Here is a 14,922-nt window from a genome sequence, read left to right on the forward strand (position 1 = left end):
TTCCTGTTTTACTTTGCTTCTCATTCTAGTTAAAAATGACCTGATAAAATTGTGTTTTGCTCCTTAAGAACAAGAGCCAGCATCTAGTAAGAGCTACATCGCAGTACGTGCTAGAAGGTGAGGGTGTAATGACTTCCCTAGACCCAAGATAAATGAAAAAATGAGTGTTTATTGGGGAACACTTACACGGGAGCGCTTCTCTGCCCTTCCTATCTGGACGGCTGACCCAAGGGAAAGAAGAGACCACATAATCCAAGCTTCCCTCTTTCCACTTCCATCCACCTGAAGTCACGCCCAAACTGGTGTGGTCACTATTACAGGTTCACCTACAAGTGCTGTGTTAAATATTTCTGGGTTTGATTTTGTGTTTGGTGGCTTGCTTCCTCCCTCCCTTCTTTCTTCTCTTTCTTCTTTCCTTCCTCCCTATCTTCTCTCCTTCCTTCCTTCCCTCTTTCCTTTCTTTTTTAGAAAATGTTTTGTATATCAGGATAGATGGCCTTATATATCTGATCCTTCCTGTCTTGGGCCTGCACCACTATGGCTGGTCGGTGCAGCGCTGGAGTTGAATGTTGGGTTGGGTGAATGCTGGGCAAACACTCTACAAACTGAGCTACAGTTCCTGCCTCACACGCTAAGTATTTTTACACACGTTATTTCATGGATTCCCCCAAACTTGTGTACAGTTTAAGAGTGCATTTCTACATCTATTATGTGATAACTAAAGCTTAGAGATGCTATCTCAGTCCAAGGTAACAGAGGTATGATCCCCAACTAGACCACAGCAACCATGTAGTCTGGAATTAAGGGCAGGGACGACACTTGCTGAGTCCTGTCTGGACCCCATTCTTACAAATGAGTTACACAACACAACTGCTTAGAAGAACCTTGGGGACGCTACTCACATGTCAGGAGTGTAACTAAACACCTGTTCCATCCAAAAATTCCTGACAGAAGTAAGGCAACTAGAGATGTATGCTGTGAGTTTCTGAAGACAATTCCTTGTCGAATCCTACTACTACACTCCTTACTGAACGGAACCCATATTTCCTCATGCCACACTGTGTTCTTGCTCACTGCTCAGCTACTGTGAGACCCAAACAACTGCCTTATGTTTTGTTTTTGTATTATTTGTTTTTATGAAAATAGTCTTGAGCTCAGCTTCAAAATTAGCAAATTCAGAGTTTATTAAAGTATTGATTTTTGTGACATTCTGTTTTAAACTACTTTATTCTCTCCAGGAATCAGAAACAAGTTGAATATGCAATATACAATAGAAGGGGGGCGGAGACCGCTATTAAGCAGCTCTGTGTGTGTTTGTTGCTCTCCTAGAATTGTCAAGGAACCAACAATGCCAGAAGGCATACAGAAGTCCATCATGATGTGTTTCCACACAGTTCCATCCTGACAAGGGGGAGTGCAGGGAGGCATCTCTAAGGGCAGGTTCCACACAGCTGTAAGACATCTTCTCCGTACTCTAATTTACGTAGATAAGGGGTAAGTAAATTAATCTTCATTATCAACCAATCAGATAGCAAGAGTCAAACCTACACCACCATTCCCCTGGCACAGGAAGGAAACAGCCTCCTTCACAGAGCACCAGCTTTCACACAGAGCCAGGTGCAGCTCTGACAGGTTTGGCAGAGGGAATGATTTTAGCCTGCCGTTGCTTCTGCTTACATTTGCTCACAGCTCTTGACGAGGGGCAACTGCGATTAGACAAATCGCGTTGTCTATAATCTGGTCCCCTTTCCCTTAGCCATGATTCATTCTGACAAGGAAAGTTTAAAAGCAACAGGTAAAATATGATAAACAGCATCCATCATTGCATTGGGGAGCCTGGCTAAAAGCTTTCTGTCACTGCTAATAATAGTGTTTAGTTTTCAGCTTCCCCTAGGATTGCATTAGTGCCAAACAGGACCAAAGGGGAATGGTGGACTTTCAGAAATGGCTACCCAATGTGATTCTTGGCTTCAACAGAAACTATTCTCAACACTACCTTCATCTCTGAAGCTGCCATGTGTCTGAACAGAGGTCAGGCGTATCATGAAAACTGATGAATATAGCAAAGGATCCATTTGTCAGTTCTAATGTCTGACTTATCTTACCTAACCAGCCCTCAGTATTATTCCTGATAGCTAAACCAACCAAGTCTTCCTGGCACCCATTCTCATGTGAGCCATTCTCCCCAAGTCACAAGACTGACTTTTCCCTTCAGAGATTGATAGCTTCTTTCTAAGCATTCCATAGCCTAGAGACCATGGGAAGAATATTCCACCTGGACCTGTAGAAGCTTACCTCTAACCCCAGCAAAGTAGTGTTACAAGGCTCCATTTCTGAGCTTAGCTGAAAAAAAAAATTCATGGGGAGAAAGAGCTGACCCATGCCATCTCTAACCTTCATATACTAAATTGAATATCTTCCCAAGGTCCTTTCAGGGATCCAAATGTGACAAAATCATACAAGCACCAGAAGCAAGAACTTTTTAAAAAACATACATCACATTTTCTAATGCTCTCTTGGTCAAAGTGAATTAAACACGGAGCCCCAGCAGCAGGGGCATCGGCCTACAGGGGTCACTCCTGTTCACAATTCTGATGACACAAAGAAATACCACACAGCATGTCTGAGCTTGCAAAACCAGGGGTGCATGAATAGTTAGAGAGGTCTCTTAAGGTAGCTCAGTGAGATAAAAACACTAGCTGTCAAGCCTGGTGACATGAGTTCTATCCTAGTGACCCACATAGTAGAAGACATCCAACTTTTGCAAGTTGTCTCTGACCCCTCACACATACACAAACACACAGGCATTCATGCACACACATGCGTGTGTTCAGTATTCCCTCCAGAACCAAGTTGCCCTCTGAGCTAAAACCTGACCACTTACCTTGACCCTTTAGATCCACACAGAGATCCATGAGGGAAACTCCATCCTCCTTACGCAAAGGGGCCTTGGCAGAAGACTAGGCAGAGGTAGCCAGCTGGAGGCTTGTCAAGGGCTCAGAGGAGAAAGAAGCCCTCACTTCTGTAGAGTAAGAGCTGCCAGGATGATACAGCAAAAGAAATCGGTGTAAAATAAAACCACAGTGAGCAGCAGTCAGCTTCTTCAGCAGGCTGTGCTGGGCATCTCCTGGGCACACTTACCACACTTGAAACATGGCCACACATCCCACTGAATGGAGTGAAGAAGTGGGAGACTAGTTCAAAGTCCTGAGGGTTTCAATGTCATAACAGTTACTTATGCTCTCAGAAAGCTGGTTTGATCTGCAAGAAGCCAGTGAGTTCTCATTCTTGGTGGACCAGATTAGTTACCAAATGTGGATTGTCAGGACAGGAGTCCACACCTGGTGTTTTGTGTCTTCTGCATACACAAGCACCTCCTCATCTCTGAGGCCATGCTATGAGACAACACAATCCTGTGTATGTTTGCCAGAATCATTGACTTCACTTGACTTTGGTTCTCATGTGTAAAACAGGTGTGTCTGAAATTAACCTGCCATCTCCTCCCTTCTTGGAAGTAGATTCAGCCATTATTCTATTATCATTATTTTAGTGTTCACTATTGTTTTATTAAAGGTGGGTATTTCAAATGAAGACTCTGCTTCATGGGAGTACACACTGCTGTTTTCATGTCTGGTGCCTGTCTCCTGCCAAGGCTGTTGTTTCAGGTTCTATGTGTCCTTCACAAGTATTAACCATACACATCAAATCCTCTGAATTGGGAATTTGCAGAAAACATCTGAAATGAGAATTCTTCCATGATTTGTTCCTTATTTGTATAGAAGACATTAGGAACTGCTTATAAACTATAAATAAATGAGGTACCCTGCCAATTGTGTTTGTTTGTTTGTGATGAGGTGTCTGTAACATAGACCAGTCTCATACTTAACTACCATCCACTGTATTAAACTCTGGAGTGCTGGAATTGCACACCTGACTCAAGAGTTTTATCCACTTTTGTTTTGGCATCTGGGGTGTGCAGAGGCAAGGGTTGGGTATTTAGCCCAGAAATGGTGTCTGGGCTGCAGAAGGACAGAAGGAGCAGGACTTTCTCATTGTCATGATCTCCACTACAGATTCTCAGAAGCTACCTGGCCCCATGCATTGGAGAGATCCAGTGCCTGGTCCCTCCTGAGACTGCAGCCCTGGGCAACCACACAGCCAACTATTTCTTGTGGGGGGGTAGGCCATATTGGAGCTAAACCTCGTTCTTAATTTCAGTACTTCATGGATTCCTCTTCTGTTGCTGTATGATTTTTATTATCTACAGTGGCTGCCCCTTATGCAACGGCTTGGGGATTGTGTTCCCTCAGGCACCAACTCTTTCCAAGCTACTACTGGGAACTTATTTAAATCTAAAGGACTTAACAATTCAAGGTTGAGGTGGAACCCTGCTAGCTCAGAGAGCCTGAGTAGCATGTAGCTAACCTTGTCCTTTTGCTGGCGCCTTCCAAAAAACCCAGTGTCCTCCTCTCCACCCCCACTTACAATTCTTGCTCCACGTGGTTCCTCTTTACCACTTACTGTCAGGTACTTGCTGACTCAGCCTCATGCTTGCAGGTTAATTTTATTTCACCAAACACATCTTTGAGTTGTTAACAAAAGCAGTAAGAAAAAAGGCAGTGCTGCTCTTTGGCCTCATTCCAGCCTGGTGCTCAGCACTCAGGCTCCAGCCACATGTGTCTGCATTTGATAACACTGTCAGGTTCAAGGGTGCATCAGAGACACAGAATGTTGGGGCTTACTTTGACAGTAGGCTCATGCAATGTCCAAGAGACCACGTGAGAGGCTGAGTGTGTACTTCAACAGCTCTGAGGCTCTCACGATGCCAGCCAGTCCTAACAAGGATATGAAGTGAAGTCACTGGCCTGTTAACATTCCTGCTCTTTAAGGAAATCACCACTTGCCCACACAGCAATGACTGAAGGGAATAAAAAACCCTTAGAGAAACAAGATGTTTGTAGGGATTGTCCCCCAGCCTATGGATACCAGTGTGCTTCTGGGAAAATCATTAGAACTTTCTCTTAGTCCATGTCTTTCTAAAATGTCAATTTTTTCTGACTGTAAACATGATGGTGATTTCGTTGTAGCTCAGTGTGCTTTTGCTTTAGCCCAACATGAACATAAGGCCTTCATTCATTGATCACTGTCAACACATTCAGAAAGGAAGCAGGAAGTGGTATGACATGACCAGGAGCTTCTCCATGCATATACCAAAGAACACCTTAGAGAGTCGTGGCTACATGTACAGTAGGTTTCCCCCGAAGGGCTGGCAAAGGGCCTTTGAAGGAGATCACAGTGAGTTTGCCTTGCAGTTGAAAGTAAATTTAGTAAATTTTATAAGAACCAGGAAGATGAACAACTCTTTTTAAGGGGACAGTGAATGAAGCTTCACTGGTGAGGAAACCTGTGGCTTTTAAAGGGAAAGAGTAGCTTTTGTAACCATAACAATGATTGCTTTGGAAGCTGGAGAAGATGGGATGTGATGGATACAGAAAAGGAATCCAAAGACTATTCTGGACAAGGATGGAAAGACTTCCACCCCAGTCTGAGGGCTGAGTAGGTTGACTCCTAAAAGTAAAAGGTGATTAGCAATATCAATTTTGTTTTGAGGCCAATTCTTATGTAGGTTTGCCTTGCTTTTAGAATCTGCATATGTCAGCAGATGTATGTCCACATGAAAATTTTTTAAAACTCCCAAGTTGTTCGAAGCACTTCGAATTCCCTTATTTTCCTAATGTTTTGAGGCATAATTAGATGCATGTATTACTTATTTTGTAAATATTGACACCTGAGATATCGGTTATAGAATCTGCTCAAGATAAAATGGTGCCACAACTGTCATGGATAACACTTTGTTACTAGTCATTTTGCATACAAGCCACAGCATAAACAAAAGTGTTACAAGCCTTTCTGTCTAATTGATTATCACACTTAATACCTTTGCGTTGCTGTTTCAGTTTTCAAATAAATCAAACCAGCTTCACACACAAATTTCTAGTTGTTCGTACCAGGACCTACAAGCCCATGAAAATGCAAATGAATGTGAAAGCCAGAGAACACTTTTCAGTATTAATCCTCAGGCTGTGTCCTGTTTTCTCTTAAGTCTCTCTGTAGCCTGAAAATGACAAGTTTGGTTGACTGGCAGGCCAATGAATGATGCACAGGCTTGTATCTGTCTCCACTTCCTCAATGCTGGGACGATATGTGATCAATACCTCATCTGGATTTTTTTACCGTGCATCCTAAGGATTATACTCAAGTTCCTGTGATTGCAAAGCGAAAAGTTACTCACCCAGCCGTCTCTGCTTTCCTTAATATTTATGTGGGAAAAAAAAACACTCCTCAGTGTGGTACATCCCCATAGGCACCTCTGCAGATGGGTATGATCCAACCCACTGACACCACAGGCATACCTATACCTATGCATACCATTTTAACACTTTCTTCATGAGCATTGTGCAAGCAGACTGATCTCTATAATGACTGCACAGCAGATAAGCAGACAGGCTAAGGTATTTTTCCAAAACTTGGACCATGGCACATTATTTTTATGAAAAAAATATTAAATTCCTTCTATTTTAAATTAACAGCCCAAAGGCAATTCATGGTGTTGGCTACTCTCTTCCAGTTTTTGCTCAAATATGAGCCTACAGAACAGACTTTCAAAGTTCTAAATGTTGCCACAGCCACATTTTTCAATTGAAATCTTTTGTCTCAGTTTTATACAGGGTGGGTCTCCCATATGGTGAACCTAATGAAGAAAACAGCATTAACACTCCCCCTGCCTTGATGCCTGAGGTTGAAGTTATGTTTAGTTTGCCCTCCATCAAAGTTACATACAGTTGCTTTGTTTTTTATTCCCAAAGTGCCTCATTCCAGCTATTTTGTTATTGATTTCCATCTTTTTTTTCTGTGTGGACATTCCTTACCCATATGGTATTCTCACACACACGTGGGTGCCACACTTGGTCTAAGGCGGAGGGCTGGGTCTCCTTCCCTCAGAGTAATAGATAAAATACATACTCTGCCCTCACAGAGTGCCCACGGATGTTCTGTGGACCCCCATCTTTTTGGAGAAGCTAGTTATTTTTATTAACAGAGTTTTTTCTCTCTCTCTCTCTAAAAGGAACATATGGAGCATCCTTTACATCTTTCATCTTTAAGGAGTGTTTGTTCTATTTTTTTATATATATATAGTAAGGCCTGCCCCCCCACTCCCGTTGGGCATGTAGTATTCCTGGATCACTCTTTCTTCCTCTAAAAATTAGTAAAAATGACTCCATCACCAGACTGCTGGCATCCAGGCGCGTTGCTAGTTGCAAACGTGAGGCAAGACTAATTTCACCACTCCTAGAGAGCTGGAGTTTCCTGCTCAGAGCACTAAAATAATTTTCTTGCCTCCTTCCCTCCCTCCTTCCTCCTGCTCTTGCTTCTTTTCCATTTTCTGGATGTCAAGTGCATGTAACTAGATTGTAGATTAATTGCTGATGTTCACAAGAACACAGGGGTCCACACACAGACCACATCATTTATTTACCAAATTATTTATTTAGTGTCTCTTCATAAGGATGTGTAAGTCTGCCATGAAAAACAGATGTCAGGGCCTGGAACACAACCCAGGTCTCACCATTCTGTCTCTTGTGTCCCATGCATTTGAGACCCTTCCGCCCCCCCCCCACACACACACACACAATGGGAGGTGACATTCAGGTTTAATGCTCACTATTCTTGGGCAGACTTGCTGGCACGGTTTGCTACATAAAGACTTTCATGTGTGTTTATCTTAGTGTCCTTAGCTTTACAATATGTGTCATCACAGCCTTTGGGGATTACTGTATTTGCTTTAAAATGGCATTGCTAAGGTTTAGCCCCATCTCTGTGTATCAGTGATAGTAACTTATTTGTAGTGGTGCAGAATGTATGGCAGTTCCTTTGTCTTCTTCTTCAAGGTTGTTGCCCGAGCATAGCTTGGTGGTAGAGTGCTGACTGGCATGATGGAAACTCCAAATCCAGTCCTCAGCACTGTATAAAGAGGATGCTTTCCAGATTTTCAATGTGTTAGAGGTCCTGATGCCAATATCCATGTGTGCTTTAGCTAAATCACAATAGAATGGGCATGGGGTTTCCATGTCTTTTGACCACTACAGACTTGCCTCTGTAGACTTGTTCAATATCTCCCTTTCCTCTCTATCAGGTCTCTGTTCATTGTTCTGTTGAGCCTATGGTTTTCTTACTGGTATTTAGAATTTCCATACAAGTTCTGATTTGTTTTTTGTTTGTTTGTTTGTTTGTTTTATTAGAAAATCTCTCCTCCATGTTGAAACCTGACACTCATTTCTTCAATGATATGTGTCACTCTGAAAGTTTGTGATATTTTTTTCCTTCCCTTAGGGTAGACTCAGCGAGATGTAGCAGGAAACACATAAACTTGAGGGGGAAAAGCTAGTTTGTAAGGACAGACTAAAAGGAGTGGGAGAAAAACAGAAACCAAGGTCTTGTGTTGATGTCTACCCACTTTTCTGTAGAACCAGTAAGAAATCTATAGCGAGGCAGTGAACAGGAGTGGCAGGCTCACTGGATGGTGGAGACTGAAGATTCCCTGACTATGTGAGCTGGAGGACATAACAGTGCATGGTTCCTCTGGGGCCTTGGAATGTAAGGGCAAGGACTGTAGTTATAGTCTGAAGGCCTGAGAAACAGCAGCATGCAGGACTGACCAGTAAGTGTCTCAGCTCCATCCATGAGACAGAGACCTGATCATCCCTTCTGCTGCCTTCTTCTGTTGGCCCTCTTGGATAACATTTATGTGCATTTTACTGGGCTTACAGACAGAAGTACCAGTGTCCTTCAGGAACAGACTCTTCCAGAGTAACATTCGGAAATTTAGACATGTGTAGCCTAGGCTGGTACATAAAACTGACCATTACAAACATACAAAAAGGAGATTTAATGACCTTTTTTTGAGACAGGATCTCCTGTAGCTCAGGCTAGCCTCAAACTGTCTTGTAGCTGGCTTATGATTTATGATGCTCTAGCATCTTCTAAGTGCTGGAGTGACAGGTGACTGCTACTTGGTGTCTGCAGTGCAAGAGGATGAATGAGGGCAAGCGCTCACTGACTTATGTCCTTAGCCTACCTTCAGTGGTTCTTAACATAGCTCTAACAAAAGAATACCTGGTCTCATGAATACTGAAGTTTTAAGTTGAGCAGAATAATCTGTCCCCTCATTAACTCTCAGATTGGAGATTGGGAACAAAGTACTCTGGATAGAGATGTTTGAAGGGACACATACAAGTGAACAACAGGGAGGAGGTTCTGTATCTCACATTAACACCATCCAGAAGATACTTTGAGAGACCAAATCAACCAAAGGTCCCTTACAATCTACACAACCAAGCCTCTAGCACTTTCCACACGAGCACTTTCACAGGGGCAAATGAACATATGGACTGTTGGGAAACCCACAGCAATATAAGAGCTTTCAAACACAGGAACCCTTCCCAGGACAGAAACAGGCTAGAAAGATCCTAGGAGGACCCCTGTTCAGGTGGCACTGAATTATGAGGTCCTGTGTGATCTAGCTAGGCATAAGTCTTGCTTGAGTTACTGTCAAGTCAGGGTAGTGTCATTGTTGAAATAGCCTAGGACCCATTAGAGCTCTTCAGCATTTTCTCAGACACATAGGGCCCATGTATGACTTTATATAGCATGCATATGGACCTGTGAATGCCTTCTTATAGTCCATATATAGATTCATGTATGCCTTTATGCAGCAAGCATGTAGACCCATGTGTGCCTTCACATACTATGCATGTAAACTCCTAAATGATTTTATATAGGATGAATGTAGAGCCATGCATGTGTTTAGCTTTGTATAACAATCATGTAGACCTGTGCATGCCTTAGGATAGTATACATGTCTGTTCAAGGGGAAAGATGTCGCCACAGCAGAACATTGCTCTTGGCAGAAATTTTGACACCTTCCAAAGGGACATATGATTGCTTCTTGGTTCCTCTCTTCATGAGGTATTAATTAGCCCCTGGGGAACAAAACCATAAAGTGGCTTATAGCTTAGGGAAGTAATGCTTTGACTCTTCCTGTTGGCCAGAGCACTGATAAATGCTTTTAATTAGTCTTATGACTCTCTTATTGAAATATATGTCACTGATACTAAGTACCAATTGTCAGAGAGCCTCCAGTCCTCAATGGAGGGCTACTAGGGCACAGAGTTAAGACAAAGCTGCTTAGCCTACCACGTGATGCCTTTGACTGCCTGCTAATCCCTCTAGCCTCCTCCCTGGTGGACATCTCTTGCATTCCACTAGCTACGTGTAACAATTCTAGTCATGTAGTCTCTGTTTTGGCATCCCCATACCTCTGTATAGATATATCCTCTGCTTTGAAGTGTATTTCCCAAATACCCTTTCCAGAAGGATGCCCAGTGCTCATCCCTTACCAGAGCACTCCATTTTATGGATGGTAGTGCTGTGACCTTAAGCCACAGAGATGCTTACTCACCGATCTGCCCACAGCAGGGATGTGAGGGTATTTTAAAGAGCCTACTAGTGCCTTTTCTGCCAGTCCCAGTATGCAGCCCTTGTATGAAGGAGAAGAGGATTCTGGGATATAGGGAGGAAATTGAAGGAGTGGGGTTTAATTTAGACTGGTCAGCAGCATCTTGTAAATATTTTTGCTTCCTCTTTAGATCTTCATCTAGGGTGTCCTCCCTCACTTTGGAGGACCTTACTAGGCATCTAAGCCTGGTGGTTGGAGTAAGTCCAGCCTACTTATCCACTGAAGCAGATCAGTCTCTATCACTCAATATGTAGATGTCAGCAAGTGCCTCAGGCCCTCTCTTCAAGTTCTGCTTCCTCTATAAAAAGGGAACCATACAGTGGAGAATTTCACAAAACTTTCTTTTGATAAATCATGACTTTCTGTGATGTAAACCTATGGTCCTAGCACTCACGAGGCAGAAGAAATCAGGAAGAGCTCAAAATCAGGGCCAGCCTCTACTTTATAGTAAGGAGGAGAAAGAGGGGGAAGAAGAGAATGAGGAAGGCACTGATATGAAGAAGAAATATATGTACAGACGAGAGCACTCACTTGACATAACCGTGCTAACGATTTGCTGTTATTTATACAACAAAATGAGCTAAACACTTTACAGCCCAGTTTCTGCTCTTCTGTTGTCAAGCCTTTTCTCTTGGATGCTCACCAAGGATCATACTTGCACTTAACCTTTTAAATGGTATTATGTTACTCTTTGGAAATGTCAAAGAAGGAAGGACGGCTGACAAGCAGGTGGGCTATGGACATAGTTCAGTTGGTAGACTTCTTGCCCAGTGTGCACACTGCCCTGGGTTCCTTTCCTAACATACATAGACAGGATACTGTGGTACACATTTTTAATCCTAGCCCTGGGGGAGCATGTCAGGAATTTAACATAGCTATTTAACATAGTTGGAAACATAGCTAGTTTGACACCAAACTGGGTTATATGAAACTGTCTTAAAATGAAGGGAGGAAGAAAGAAAAGAAGAGAAGATGGAGGAGTGGAAGGGGGTAAGCAAGGAAGGGAAAGACTATGGTTTCTAAAGAGAGCTGAACCTTATCCTACCTTTATGGAATGTCAGGTTTTGGTCTTCAAAACATAATCCAAGTCTCTGGTTTGATTCTTCTTTGCAGAATTATCTTTAGGGAAATTAAGCACCTGCACCAGTGTTGAGAAGAACAAGCAGCCAATCAGGATGCAAAGCTATATACTCCTGACCTGCATTTTCCTGCATACTCCCTTCCATGGGTCACATCCTTTTGCCCACAAAAGAATACATAAAGTCATCGGTCCCGCTTTCCCATCTATTTGTTTCTGTTGTGTCTTGTTTCAGCCCCTTGTTCCAGCCATGGAACCCCCACATACCTATCCGTGTTGCCTTTATTTACATATCTCAACCCCTCAGCATCCTAGGCGGACCTTTTCCAATGGCTCTTATTTAATACTTACCAGTCCAAGTTCATTTTTCTGTTGTTACATCTGACTGTGGGCAATTTAAAATGAGGGGGGGGGCTCACCTCCTGACTCAGGAATCTAAGAAGTTTAAGAACAGGCAAGGCAGAGAGTGCCCTATGATAAGACAGAGCAGGTATACTACCTTTATTTTGTCTCCTGCGTCCTATGTAGCCAAGGATAGCCCTAAAATTTTGATTTCCCCCTTGCTCTCCATTCCTGGGTTCTGGGATTACGGGATTACTGCGTCTTAAATTCAGAGTTTCCTATGCCACAATGAATACTCTACCAACTGAGCCACAAACTCAGTTCCTCTGCCCTTCTTAAAAGCCACAGAGGCTGTCAAGATCCCCACCTCCAGGACCTCATCAAATCCCTATTTCCTCCCCGTGGCTCCTCTCTTAGAAACAAGAACATTTGACTTTGAGGTTTGATTACAACACACAATCTTTGGGAGTGCACCTCCAAACCATTACCTTTCTCTTCCTTCAGACTCCCTGAAAAAGAAAAGGCATTTGCATGCAATTCCTGCTGCCAGTAGGGAGACATATTTAATGAACCTCATCTTCATGTCTGTTTTGGTGTAAGCACACATCTTGACTCTTGATGGGAGGAAATAGATGCAGACTAAAATCTCCTTTATACATTAAACCTTTGGACAAGGAGCGGGCTAAGTGAATGTTGCCCAATGAGGAATGGAAACTAGAAATCAAAGCTGAAGGCTTTGTTTGATTCAGGTGGAGGGGTTTGTTTTCGCTTGACTTGCCCAGCTGGTCAGAACACATTTTGAAATGGGAACTTGGCTAAAAGGAAATACAGTTTTACAGAGAAATTCTTACTCACCTTCATCCTCCACAAAGCTTGCCCGAAGCTGTGATCTCTCTGTAGGCAATTTCATGTCAATACATATGCAGGAGAATAAGTACCACCCGGGGGAGAGAGAGAGATTTCATTCCCTAGGGAAGCTGGCAGGATGCTGAGCTGGGTAAACATTGGACCACTTTTCCTTATTATTATCTGAAGAGATGTCACGAGGCGCCTCAGCTCCTCTGGATTGTTTCATGTTTTTACTCTGCCGTTTTGTACTTTATGTCTTTTATTTTTATTATTTTATCCTCATTTTATACGTTGGAGATCAGATTGTAGCAATAATAAGGAAATCTATTTATTTGGTCCTGGAGGCAAAATTCTGAATATATATTCCTCCTTAGCAGACCCTAACCGTATTGGTTCTTCCTGGTACTGGGTTTGATTAGATTTCTTGGAAGGAAGCAGCAGAGATCTGGGAATTATGTCTCTATACTCAAGAGCAGACAGAGCAGCCTTGTGCTTGCAGAAGATGCATGCATGCATGCAAAGACTCCATTTAATATCCTTCCTGAAACCAACATGCATGCCTCAAACCACATTCAAAGTGATAAGTCTAACAGAAAGATCTGGAATATCTTACCACTTGTCTGTATCTCTAGACTATATCAAACATTAACAGGGCATAAGTCCACACAGACTCACACATGTATACTTGTGTCAGTCTGCTGGGACAACCTTAAACAGGAAGGTTTCCAGACTCATGGAGATCTGGAATGCACATACTTCTTCCTAACCATAGCCAAGCCATGTATAGCTGTCTAACAGTTGAATTTGGAGACTCTGGATCTATGAAGTTGTTTTTGATTTTTGTTTATTTGTTTTCTTTTCTACACAGTCCAAAAAGAGTCACCCGAGAAACCATCCCAGGATTCCTTGAGGAATTTGACTTAATGTTTAAAATAAAATAATTCTTTTTGTGTGAGTTTCCAAATACCTGGGAGTTGGTACTGATACCAACCACCTCACAGGACACAGAATCACCTAGGTAACAAGCCTCTTGCCCTCAGGAAGAATTTCTAAGCTGGTTTGGAAATCCCAACCCATATAAGCACCATCCTGTGGGCTGGGACCAGGACAGAATAAAAGGGGATAAAGAGCCAAGTGCCAGCATTCTGCCCCACCTCTGCTTCTGAAAAATAAATAAATGCATTGCTGCCCCCCCCCAGCTCAAACTGAGAGTCAGAGTAAACCCCTCTTCCCCAAGTTGCTTTCCTCCATCTTTTTTTTCTGTGAACAGCAATGAAAACAAGCTAAGATAACATAGGTATATACTTCAAATGTTTTCTTTGTGCAATACCTGTTGAAACCTGTCTAAAAGTGTTGTCATAAGTCTGTTGGTATCACTGAGACTATCACACTCATGTGACACATCCTAGTGCCAACACATTGAGCCTCCCGACTTTCAACAGCCTCTTCAGCAACTGACTTCACAGTCATCTTTGGACTTGATGACACAACCCTGGGATTAGATGGGTGACCTGGGGCACTGTAACATGGAGACATGCAATTCAGTGGTGTCCAGGAGGTTCTGACTTCTGCCAAGTCATTTGGTTTCCTTTCTTTCATCCCTGAAGATGTTCCCTATGGAAAAGAAAGAGGGTGGCACTAGAGGGCTCGGAAGAGCTTGTGTCTTTACTATGGGTTCATTGCATTGACCCCTTTTTCAAAAGCCTTCTCCATATCTTCATGTGCACAGGCACAGTGCAGAAAGCTGCACTAGGCCTCTGATGGCCAATGCTGTCTCACTCATAGAATGCTGACCAGAGGATACAGGAGACAGACAGCAAAGGGGAACAGCATTGAGCAGAACACATAGGCAATCATCTGAGCTACCCATCAGCTAGGACCCCTTTCAGATGCCACCATCCATGACCTATCTTCTCCCAAGGGCTCTTTGCCCCCTCCTGTGTCAGTAATGGTGGTACATACAAGTGGGCTCCTCGACACAACCAACCCGTCTTAGCTATGACTACATAATTGTCCATCCTGCCATTCCCCACAAGCCTCACTTTAATATTAACCCAGGGATTCATCAGGGTAGACC

This window comes from Phodopus roborovskii, unplaced genomic scaffold, assembly GCF_943737965.1.
Source record: "Phodopus roborovskii unplaced genomic scaffold, PHOROB, whole genome shotgun sequence".
Classification (NCBI taxonomy): domain Eukaryota; kingdom Metazoa; phylum Chordata; class Mammalia; order Rodentia; family Cricetidae; genus Phodopus; species Phodopus roborovskii.